The 14,495-nt window shown below is 21.8% G+C and overlaps 1 non-coding gene across 1 annotated transcript; it reads left to right on the forward strand.

Annotated features, from left to right (window-relative positions):
* The first annotated feature begins 14,058 nt into the window (after positions 1-14,058).
* On the forward strand, positions 14,059-14,177 carry LOC126323940 (5S ribosomal RNA). Its single transcript, XR_007559758.1, has one exon. It is a non-coding gene; the product is annotated as a 5S ribosomal RNA (ribosomal RNA).
* Positions 14,178-14,495: the final 318 nt, after the last annotated feature.

The raw sequence follows: 14,495 nt of genomic DNA on the forward strand, positions 1-14,495 counted from the left end.
AAAAAAATTAATATATATAAGTAAGAATATAGAGAAATGCGAAGAAATAAATAATAAAGGAATAGAATGAATAATGAATAATTATAGGATTAAAAAAATAAATTGAAATAATAAATAAATTGTAAATGATTATGAATATAAAATATAGAAAATAGAAAAAAAAAGAAGAATAGAAAAATAAATAGAAAATATATAAAAGGTTTATCTTTTAACTGAAAATAAAATATTAGATGAAAAATATATATTAATATATTAAATAATTAATAAAATTATATAAAAATTTTAGGTATGTATTAATAAATATATAATGAATGTAAGGATATAATATCGAAGTTATATAAACAGTTAATAATGTAGATAAATGTAAATATATATAATAAAATAAATTATAATTTTATATGAAGTTATATTAAATATTTGATAAAATATATATATAATATGAAGTGTTAATAGAATATGAAAAATAAGAAAACATGTAAATATGAATACAAAATCTGATAATAAAATATTCTGTTAAAAGTGACATATAAAAATAAAATGTATTATCAAGGTATTGTTATGTAAATGATATTGTTATAGATAATAAATAATAGATAATAAAATAGTATATATGTCAAAGGATAGTTCAATATATTATATTTGTGTTTGTATAAGTAGATGTTATTATGTATTATGATATTCAATAAACTCAAAATCATACTCAAACTATATATATATATATATATATTAATGATTTAGATTATATATTTATATATATATATATATATATAGCTCTGAGCTTTATATAATAAATGATAAAATAATATTATGTACTATCTGAGATGATGAAATAGATAAATAATCATATATAATATGTGTGCATATAGAGTGGATTATACGATCATCTAGAGTACGAACAATAATATTTTTATATCAAGTTTATTTAAGCATAGCTCATAGTTCATTTTGACGTCTATGAGGGCAACGGCATTTTTCACTACAGGTAGGTGGCTGGTTTAGTATAAGCGTTCTTTGGCGCATACGTGCTAACTCGATGAGTGCCGTAATTCTGTCTATTTGTAATAAATTGCGTTTGTTGAAGACATGTCCATTGATGATATCGATTCCAATTGATAACATACAGGTGCAATAGTCATATATTGTCAACATTTGTTGACAGTATTCATCTGGATCAGATTCCTGTTCGTTATTGGCGTAAACACTTCTGATAATTTCTAGACCGTCCTCGCTTATGTCTTCCTCACAATAATCTGGGAAATATTCATCATATTCACCATATTCATTATATTCATCATATTCATCATCACAGTTTAAAAGAGGATATATAGCAATATGATTAAAATAAGTTTGTTGTTTATGAGTTTGGTATTAAAGAGAGAATAATGTGAGTCCAGTTATGGTTAAATAAATAATTAACAAGAATAAAAAATTAATTGTTAATGTTTTATTTATCATTTTTAATATTGTATTCATCTATATGCTTGTATCAGATTGATAAGTAAATGATTTGTAAAGTTAATAAAAGATTTTTATGTATAATTTTTATTTATTTGATATATAGCCTAAAAATATATTATAATAAGAAGAATGAAAAAATAGATATGATATAGTAGAATATTATATATGGATATATATAAGGATAATATGTTGAATTAATATGTAGTAGTAGTAGTAATAGTAGTAATATTATAGGAAGAGTAGAAAGGTGATAGATATAGATAGATATAGTAATATAAAAATAATAAAATATGTGCATATATATATAGATTTAATAATAAAATATAATAGACAGAACAGAATGAAGATAATAATGCTGTATAAATGATGATAGGATTGTAATAGAAATATATAATAGTATGATAAGATTGTAATATAAAAATAGGGGAATATATGGTATATGTTAATATGTAAAGTGAAAATGATAAGTATGTATATATATATATATATATATATTAAGAAATTAGTCAGGTGCGTGATTTAGTTGTTATATTTAAATATATGAGGAATAATATGATGTGATAAATAACGTTGTTCTAGATATGAAAGAGTATAATAGTGTATATAGATAACATGTTATAATATGTGGATATTATATAATGAATAAAATAATATATTACAGGATAGATGATAGAATAAATTAAATATATAGTGTGATATAGTGAATATAATATAGTATTAAAAGATTGCAGATAATATAATCGATAGCATAATATGGGTATGATGGTATATAGAGAGTGTATGTGTATAAATTGAGATAAGATAATGGGTATGTGAAATATTTATGTGGATAGTTTGAATAATGTGATTGTATGTAGATAGTATGTGTGTGTATAAGAGTGTGAGTGTGTGTAGAAATAATTAAAATGAATATGCATATGTGTATGAATTGAGATGATATGATATGATTGCGTGTAGAGAGTATGTAGATAGTATAAATTGAGATGTGGTAATATGTGTGTGAATATGTGGATAGGATAAGGTATGTGGGGGGAGGGTTTGTGTAGATGTAGATAATTTGAATAATATGATGATGTGTAGATGATAAGGTGATGGTGAATGCGTATGAAAATGTGAATAGTATGAATTGAGAAAAGTGATGATGTGTAGATGATGAGATGTGAATAGAGGTATATGGATGTGTATAGAATAGGAAGATGGTAAGAATTATGATATGATAGTGTGTGGTAAAAGTATAGATAGAGAGTGTGTAGATAGATATGTTAGAGATGATTTATGGGATAGAAATGAGATTTAAAATGATAAATATAGAATAGTATGTTAGAATGAAGAAGGTATAGATAGTATGATAGAGAGATAGTATATAGAGAATAAAACTGATAGATGACATATGAATTATAGAATGTATTTGAATAATATGATATAATAGAAGAGTAGATATAGATGATATAAAATAGAGAAGATAGAATGTGGGGAATATGAGTAGAAGAGTATATAGTTGATTAGTTAGAATATATATGGATAGTATGAATATGATGTAATAAGATAAATGTGTATATAGTTGATATGAATTGAAAGGTGTGAGAGAGAATAATTATGATAGAGTTTGTTGATGTATAGATAGAATATGATAGAGATTGAGAGTATATAAAATAATATGAGTTGGTGAGGAGTATATAGGCATAATATATAAAGTTTATGTATAGATAATATGAATAAAGATGATAGAACAGATGAATAAATATAAAAAAGATATGGGTTGAATTTAAAAAAAAATAAGATAGAGAGGGTATATGATGAGATAATATAAAAATGGATATGACAGTATGATGATAAAATATAGAGATAGGATAAGATAATGTGGTGATAGAATAAGATAGTATGATAGAAAAATAAGGGATAATGTAGAACAGAAGTTGTGATAGTGAGAGATAATAGAATAGAGTAAAGAGATTGATATAATGGGATAGGATAGAAGACAGATATATGGAGGGATGATATAGTATGATTGTGTTTTGAGATATAATGTATAGAAGTGTATGTATAGATAGATATGCATATAAAAAAAAGTATGAAAAAAGATTGAATATGTGAAGTAAATAAATAAAATAGAAAGAATAATGTAATATAGAATAGGATAATATGATGATATAGAATATAAGATAGAATAAAAATAGATGATGATAGAAGATGATGTAATAAGGATAGATAGATAAAGAGTGATAGTATAGGATAGTATGATAGAATGAGAGATATAGATAGTTATCATGTATATAGTATGTATATAATTATGATTTGGGTTGGGTAGAAATAGATAGTTATGATTTAGATTGAATAGATATGGATAATATGAATAAGAGTAGATAATAGTGAATAATGGATAGTGCATGGAGTATCAAAGTATGATAGTGTATAATGATAATGTTGTGTATGAATAATATGATGAGATTGTGAAGATGTAGGTTGTATGATGTGGAATTATATGTAGATAGTATGATTAGGAAGAATAGATGAATATAAATATTATAAAAAAATACGATGTATAGATGAGTTATATTAAGAGAATATATGATGAGATGATAATATAAGGAAAGGATATGATAATATGATGAGATGATATATATAAGGAAAGGATATGATAATATGATGAGATGATATATATAAGGAGGGATATGATAATATGATGAGATGATATAGATATAAAATAAAGTGATATAATGATAGAATATGATAATATGATATGATATAATCTAATGAAAGTATAAAGATATTCAGATGTTTAGTCTCAAAAATTATACTAATAGAATTCAGCTAAGGATGTGATTGATATTTATGTAATATGTAAAATAGTAAGACATATAAAAAATGAATATATAATTTTAATATGCATATCTAAGTTGGTATAAATTACCAGATATTCATGTTATTATAAATAGGGAAGAATTGTATGTATCTCAGGATATCTCCTAGTAGAAAAAGATTTCACAGAAAATTTGAAAAAATAAATATAAATATGTATTTTTTGCTATGATATAGGATAGTATATGTATAGAGAAAGTTATTATTTCTAAAATAGAATTATTCATCAACTATAATAAAAAAAAAAAAGTTTAGACTATGTCACCAAGTCTCGTTAGTCTAGATAAAGTTCTGAAATTATCAAAAATACAGGAATATTAGATAAGAGTTGATATTTTATAAGATTAGGTTTTTTTTTGTTTATGATTTATTATGACATATAGTGACCATAAAAATAGATTTTGTCTAATTGAAAACAGAGGAAGAAAGCTATAATAATATTAATTGGTTATAAGATTAAATTGAATTCTGATTGATATATAAATGTAGAAAATAAACATTTTATCAAAACAATTATCAATGATTCTATATGATACGAATAAAAATATATAATTATAATATATATATATATGGATTCCGTTATTTTGATGGTATATTTTAATATATTTTAAATGAAAAATCATGTATGATCAATATAGATTATTGATATAATAACATGTTGTCAATAAGAAAAATAATATACAAATATCATAAAATATGAGAATATAGAATAGTACGATGTTATGATATTATTGTTATAGAAATAAGATTAAGATATGAGAACAGTAGGTGAATATATAGCTATGTAATATTATAATATAGAATAAAGTAAAAATGATATTGATGTTTGTATTAATGATGTATGTATAGATGTATAGGTCAAGTTTGTATAGAACAAAGAGAAATAGTAAAATAATAAATAATATTATAGGGATAAAATGATAAATAGTTGTAGATATAGTAGGGTATATAGAAAATATAGATGTATTGTGCGATTATTGATATTATGAATTATGATAGTTATATAGGAACAATTAATATTTTTTTGTGTATAATGATTATTGATGAAAAAATAAATAAATGACAACAAAGCTAAAAAATATAGAGTATAAATAAATAAAATAGATATATAAAGGATTATATATTATAGGTTAGATGATATATATTATAGGTTAGATGATATATATTATAGGTTAGATGATATATATTATAGGTTAGATGATATATATTATAGGTTAGATGATATATATTATAGGTTAGATGATATATATTATAGGTTAGATGATATATATTATAGGTTAGATGATATATATTATAGGTTAGATGATATATATTATAGGTTAGATGATATATATTATAGGTTAGATGATATATATTATAGGTTAGATGATATATATTATGGTTATATATGATATTAAATATGTATTAATATTATAATGTATGATTGATAGAAAGTGTGATAATGAGATAATAGAATAGGATAATAGTATGGAGATAATGGGATAAGATAGTATAATATTAGGGTATAGAATAAGTATATTCTCAGGTATATGAGATTGTAAATATAGTTTAGATAGAATAGAGGAGTTGATAATAATAATATTATTGTAGAAATGAAATAATGTGATATAATATTGACATGTGTATATATTAAATAAAATAATATGTTTGTCATAATGAACAGAGATTTTTATAGCTTTAGCGATATTATTGATCATTCTATGCAAATAGCTATTTGATAACCTTTTGGGTTTATTGATACTGAAACACATCTACACATCGAAATTAGCACGAGATATTATATTATAATAATATATTAATTATTTCAATAGAAACTTCTCAAATAAGTTATTGGATAATTTATATTTACAATATAAATGAAACGTATATTTAAATAGAATACATATTAATGATATAATATATATGATCATGCGTTAAGCTCTTTTATATTCAATATTCAGAGTGATTTATAATAATAAAATCAAATTTGATTGATTTGATTTATGAAAGTAGTGTGTATAATATATATTAAGTTAAAAGATTTATTTACATTAAATAAATATTTTGATTTATTTTTCAGCAAGTATAAAACAATAAAAATAATAAAATTTAAGATTAATTTGTGGGAAATAATAAATTGATAAATAATATAAGAAAATACGACAAATAGAATAAAAAATGAAAGGATCGTTTAATCTTTTAGTACTATTGACAACATAACCAAAAAATTGATAAATATAAATTGATGTATAATATCTATAGTTAATCAGATAAATTATAGTTTTAGAATTTTATAAAGTGATTGTTATAAAAATAAAATAAAAATATATATTAGAATATCATAGATATAAATAAAGATTAAAACATTAGGTTGTATATTACTTTTTAAATAAATAGAACCATAAGTAAAGAAATACAAATATTGATAAACATGAACAAAAGATCTTGTTATAGATAAACTAATGCAAATGAAATAACTGATATTTATGGACAAAAAATAATATTTAGATATATATATTTGAATTTTAGTGTTATTATATTTATAGGGTTATAATTGGAAAATAGTATATAAATGGGTAGTTTAACAAAATATAAAAGTAATACAAAACAAATTATTTAACAAATATAATAAATTAATATATATATATGTGTTAAACAAATATTAGGTGTAATTATAATGATAATATATGATAAATTTATTAACGAAGAAATAAATATACAGATTTTGCATGTTATTCTATTGTTATTTATATTATTAAACTTATGATAAAAAAATCATATACCAGTAGTATATTTATATCACATTTACTAAAAGAAATAACATTAACATAAACTCTATAGTCATCAGTATTATGTTTATATAGATACATTAAATATTAACAGTTTGAATTATCCGTATAATCACTTTAAATTATTAATGTTATATATAATTATTATCCTTATTTATATATATTTAATAATAATTAAAGGACATCTCAATATCGTTTTATATTATATTATTCACATAGTATAACATTTATAAACTAATATTTATAATCCCTTAACTATAGTACAATGTTTTTCATTTCACTTTTTATCATCTTCATAACATTTAATATAATATATACTCATTACATGGATTAATATATAGTGTTATATTAAATATATTATTATTTGATTTATTGTTTTTCATACTTTTTAGTTTTGTATGTTTTCAATTATTAATGGATTATATATACAAAATAAAAAATTATAATGAATAATGAGATAGGAGATGATGTGATAGCACAATATGATAATAGAAAATTATATATACGTTGTACATATAATGTATATAGTATATAGATTAAATGAATAATATGAATAGATAAAAGAATATATATATATAGGTAATATGATATACTAAGGAATATATAGATAATTATATTAATGTGAACAATATAATATAATTTGAGTTTATGAATAGTTTGATATATTTTGTGTATAGATAATATGAGGTGTTATTATATGTGGATAGTATGATATAGAGGTGCGCAGGACAGTATGGTAAAGCGGGAAACGTGTAGATAGATAATATGGTAAAATATGTGAGCGTGTGAGACAACATAATATAAGATGTATTTATGACAACATGATAAAATAGAAGAGTGTGTATAGATAGTGTATAATATAATAAAATGTGCATATATATATATAGTAAATAAGATGTGTATATATTATATATATATATATATATATATATTATAATAAAAAGTGTGTATATATGTTAATATAGTATATTGAATAATGTGTATGATAGTGTATAATAGAAATTAAGTTAATATATGATAGGTTGAAGGAATAGGAGGAATATAAGAATGTAGAGTTGTGAATAAGGATCATGAATAAAAGAGAAAAATGAATAAAATAATAGATCATGAAATAAGATATACGGTAAGTTGTAAATTATCGATAAAGATAAAAAGAATATATTATTATAATAGACATTAACAAATCAAAATAAAATAAATAGAGTATAAGGTAAGTGAAAAGTAATGAGGTATATGTATAGATAAGAGTATGTGTTTTTTTTTAAATAAGCTCAGTGAATTAGTATTTTTCGAATACTTAATGTGAGAAGTTATGATTAGTATTTCTATGTTGTGATTGTATCTTTTTACAAATGAAGACACTATATATAAATCATAGGTTATAGGTTGATAGTGAAAAAGATATAAATAAATTAGAATAATAGGTTAAGACAGAATAAAATGAATATTCAAAGTTTTATAAACAGTTTTATAAAGGATATAGATTGTGTACAATATAAGAGATGAAGATATAGATTATAATGTGTGTTAAGATGATAATAAATATGGGCAAGAGAGGTTATTAGTGAATATTAAAAAACAATTTATGGATAAGGTTAATTATGTAAATTAAATAATTATAACATATTAGCCGATAAAAAATATTTGAAGATAGAAAAATAAGAAGTTATTTACTATTAAAATACGAAGATGATGAAAAATTGCTGATAGTAGTGATTATAATATTTGAGATTTCAAGAATATTTTCGATAAAAAACCTTCGAAATTTGTGGAGTTGAACAAGTTATTGGTGAATAATAAAATTTCAGACAACTGCTGTGATAATTTAAGAATACCTTGCGACAATTTTCAGATCAGTAGTATTATATTAGACAGGACTGACGTGCATAAATTTCCTGTAGGGATTAAAATAATTAAAGATTAAAAAGTTTAACAATAACACACAAATCTAAAAGGTAATATTTCGAATTAAATTTACGAACTGACTGAATTAGTATATCTGAGTCTGCAAGGGAACAAATTTAATGGTAGTTTAAATAATAATATTAGAAATCTGAATAACCTATATCGTCTTGATTTAAGTGAATCGAGTTTGTCAGATTCAATATATGATGGTCTATATTTTTTGACTAAATTAGAATATCTGAATCTACAAGGAAACGTTTAATGGTAGTCTAATAATATTAAATACTTGAATAAATTACGGATTCTTGATTTAAACGGATCAAAGCTGTCTGGTTCAATACCTGACAGCCTATATACATTGACTGAACTACAATATATGTATTTGCAAGAAAACTTATTTAACAATAGTCTAAATAATAATACTAAATATCTGAATAAATTATCATATCTTGATTTAAATAACTCGGATATATCTGGACCGATACCTGATGGCCTATATTCATTGATCGGATTAAAGTATCTGGAATTAGGGGGTAACAGGTTTAATGGCAGTCTAAATAATAATATTAAACATCTGAATAAGTTATTAGATCTTGATTTAAGTAACTCAAATATATCTGAACCGATATCTGATGGTATATGTCCATTGATTGAATTACAATATCTGAGAAATTAGGAGGTAGCGGATTTAATGGTAGTCTAAATAACAATATTAAACATCTGAATAAGTTATTATATTTTGACTTAAATGGATCAAAGTTATCTGGTTCGGTACCTGATGGTCTATATTTATTAAATCGATTAATATATCTAGATCTTATGCATAACAATATTAATGACAGTTTATCACCTAGGATTAGTAATATGATTAAGTTAACTAGTCTAAATCTAAGTTTTAATCAATTAAATGGAACTATACCAAATGAAATAGGTGATTTAATCAATCTGAAAGATTTAGAAATGAGAGACAATGAATTTGAAGGTAATATTCCTGATCTGAGTCGTCTAGAATTTTTAGTAAATATGAATATTAGCTCAACAAAACATATTCTGAATGCAAGTTGTGATGATAAAATGTTACCTCGATCTATTACTAAGGACAGATATTTTATTGGACCTGTGAATAGATTGTGCAATAATATTATAAATTGTCAATACAACTTTATAGATAAATCATCAATTGGTTCAATGGTATATATATATATAAATTAAAAATAATTATTATGATGATAATATGCAGAGGTATAATAGAAATGATATTAAATTAGAATTATGATATTTATATAAAATGATATAGTAAATAAAATATATATAGAGAGAGAGAGTTATAAAAATATAGATAATTTGAATTAAAATATTAATATTTATTTAATATAAGATTTATTGTTATAGTTTATTATATATAAAATAATATGTATATATAATAAAATGATATAGAATTAAAATATAAAAAATAAAATATTATATGAAATATTATGAAATTTATATAATAAAATATTATTAATATACAAAAGATAAAATAAAATGTTAAAAAATAGGTTATGTAGAGGTTTAGTAAGGATCGATAAATATATGATAAATAATTTGTTAGAAATTTATAATAGAATCAGACAGATATAACGAGGAAGGTGGTTAATGGAATATTAAGAAGAGAAGATTTAGTTATATATAAAAGATTCAAAAAAAGAGGAAAATTTTGATAGGTGTATAGATTATATATGGATAATATGATAGAATTGTGAGTATGTATTATATAGATAGCTTGAACAATATTGTACATAAATGATGAAGTACATGTATAAGTGTATGGGGGTGTATATAATAATAAATAATTATCTATAGATAATCGTATAAGTAAAATGTTTTATTGTAAATTGAAGAGATAGGAAAACGAGATTTTGTATGTGGGATGACACATACAAAATATATATAAATAAAATATATTGAGCTAGTACAGTAGGTGAATAAAAGAGAGACAGAAAAAAAGATGAGACATAATAGTAAACAATAGAGATGATGATAAGTTAGAAATAATAATAATTATTAATAGAAGAGATGATAAAGAAAAAGGATGTCTACATTAATAGAGAAAAACAAGATAATATAAAATAGACAAAAAAGTGGTGAGGTATAAGTGTATATATAGAGAAGAGTGGGTGTAGATAATATGATTGAGTGTAAGGGGTAATATAATATAATAGAAGAGTAGATATGGATAGTATAATATAGAGAGAACGTAGATATTATGAATAGGAACATGTATTTGATTAGATCGATAAGAAGTATGTGGGTAGTTAATATAGATTGAAAGGTGTAATAATAATTATGATAGAGTTTGTGGATATATAAATAGAATATGATAGAAATTAAAGTATTTACATAATATGAGTTGTTGAGGAATTTATAGATATAATATAGAGGATTTGTGTATAGATAATACGCATAGAGATGATAGAAGAATAAATGGATATAGATATAAAAAGAAGAAAATATGGTTTGAATTTGAAGTGAATAAGATAAAGTATATATGATGAGATAATAAGAGAGGATATGATATTGTGGTAATAAAATATAGAGATAGGATAGAGTAAGGTGATGATACGATAAGGTAGTATGATAATAAAAGAGAGTAGTGTAATAGGGTAGTGGGAGATAGTGTGATGTTATGTGATGGTGTAGGATAACAGGATAGAATAAGAATACTGATACAGCAGAATAGGATAGTATGATAGTAGGGTAGAATATATGGAGAGGTATAATGTATGGAAGGGTATATATAAATATAAAAAAAATATGAAGGATTGAATGTGGAGTGAATAAAATGGATAATATAGAATAGAATAATGTGATAATAGAAAATGTAAGAGAGGATAAAAATAAATAATAATAGAATAGGATAACTGAAGATAATATGAGAATAGATGGATAGTGAGATAGGAGAGGATAGTATGATAAAGTAATGAGAATAGATAATATGATAGAGAGTATATATAGATAATTATAACAGAGAATAAATAAGTACAGACAGTGAGAACAGAGATAATATGTAGATAATATGAATAAGAGTAAATTGTGGATAATAGGGTTGAATAGAATAAAAGATGATATGATATAGTAAGAAGTGTGTAGGTGATATTGTTAATGATGTGTGTATAAAAGGATAGGATATTGTGTGTGTATGAATAATATTGTTGGTATAGGTGTATAGGTATTATGTGGATAGTATGATATGATTGAGAATATGTAAATAATATGATGATGATATTGTTTGTAAATAGTATGATATAATTGTAAGTATGTATATGAGTTGTGTGATATATAGATATTGTAAATAGGATAGTGTGATAGAGTAAGAGTGTATATATAGAGAGAATATAATAGTATTTGAATATATAGATAATATGGTATAATGAAGGTTAGTGAATGAAATAGAAAGAGAGTTAATAATAGATAGAAGTTGAAAGTAAATGAGAGAATATTGGAGTAGTGAGAAGGGAGAGTAGAGATAGGGATAGGATAAATTGTAGAGTAGAGTAATAGAAAGAATAAAAGATATATGATGATATAATATAGTATAAGATAAGATAAGGGGTATTATACTAATGAAATAATATAATAAAGGAATAGAGGATAGGATAATAGAATATTTGATAATATAATAAAATAAATAATTAAAGGATATAAGAATGATATAATATAGTGAAAAAAGTATGAAGATAGAAGAATAGATATGATAGAATAAGAGATTGTGAATTAGATAAAGTAATGATGAATTATAGATTGAATATAATATGAGTATATATTTGATTAGATAGAGAGGAATGGATAATATAATAGAGAATGTAGATGTGTAGAAAAAGGTATAGAAGGTATGATAGAGACGATAATTAATATGAGTGGATAAGTAGTTAATAATAATTAATGTATGTAAATAGTTAATAATAATTAATGTATGTGAATAGTTAATAATAATTAATGTATGTAAATAGTTAATAATAATTAATGTATGTGAATAGTTAATAATAATTAATGTATGTAGATAGTTAATGTATGTATGTGAATAGTTAATGGTAGTTAATGTGGATAGTATGATATATGAATTATATGAACAATATGAATATAAGGTTATGAATTAGGAATTAGGAATAGGTAATATAGTAGATCCTGTGAATATGTAGATAAGATGTAGATAGAGTATGATAGATGGTGTATGTAGATAGTATTATATAGAATAAATGAGTGTGTATATAATTATGATAGATTATAATATTAAGTAGATATAATAGTATATTTATATTTAATAATATTAGTACATTTTGGTAGAGAGTATTAAAGATGATAGATAGATAAAAATGATGTTAATTAAAATAATGAATTGAATAATGAAGATTAAATAGATTAGATGAATTTTATTATAGGATAATCTATATTTGAATATGAATATTATTTGATAAAGCTGTAACATATTAATATAGAGATAGTTAATAGATCGATTAGTATAGATGATTGTAAAAATAGATATATTGGTCTAATATATATGATAAATATGTATCTGATAGTCAATATGAGTTGAACGTATAATTTGATGTAATAAATTTTATGATTATAAATATTTTTTGTTGATATAAAAGAATTTTATTAGCTGATATTAACTTGTGTTAAAAAAATATATATATATATGTTTTACATATACAAAGAAAATAAAGGGTTGATTTTATGATAGTGTTATAAAAAAACAGAAAAATAATGTCATATGTATAAAAGTAGATAATTATAATCTAGTAGGTTACAAGACATAAGAGTTAAATAGAAAGGAGATAAATATTGATAATAAGAAATTTATTTATTTATGAGATAATTGGTGTGAATTATTTAATAATATGATATAAGAGATGATATTAGAATATAGATGATTGATTATATAAATAAAATGAAATATATAATATGTATTATATTAATAAAATTATTATATAATAGATTAAAATTAAATAAAAAAGAAATTTAAAAGATGATAAGAGTTGTAGAAATAGATGATGATTTATATATAATAGGTTGATAGTTATATAATGAATACGACCATACTAGTACAAAAGCACCGCTTCCCGTCCGATCAGCGAAGTTAAACGTACTTAGGCCTAGTTAGTAATGGAATGGGAAACCAGCTGTGAACTCTAGGTGTTGTATTCTTTTTTTTTTATTTGTTATATTTAATATATATATATTATTTTTTATTGTTATATTAATATATTTTGTAATTATTATTTAACTTATATAACAACTAATATTGAATGTAAGAAAACTAATATATAATATTTGAATTTATATATATTTTTAATATTTTATATAAGATTAAAAATGATATCTGTTAGTAGAATTCAGATAGACAGAGAATAAATATTTAGATAAATATAACATGATATAAAAATATTTATAGTTAAAATAAATAAACAATAATAGATAAAAAAGTTTATAAAAAAAATTAAATAAATAAAAGATGATACTATG

Source organism: Schistocerca gregaria, unplaced genomic scaffold (assembly GCF_023897955.1).
Source record: "Schistocerca gregaria isolate iqSchGreg1 unplaced genomic scaffold, iqSchGreg1.2 ptg000875l, whole genome shotgun sequence".
Taxonomy (NCBI): domain Eukaryota; kingdom Metazoa; phylum Arthropoda; class Insecta; order Orthoptera; family Acrididae; genus Schistocerca; species Schistocerca gregaria.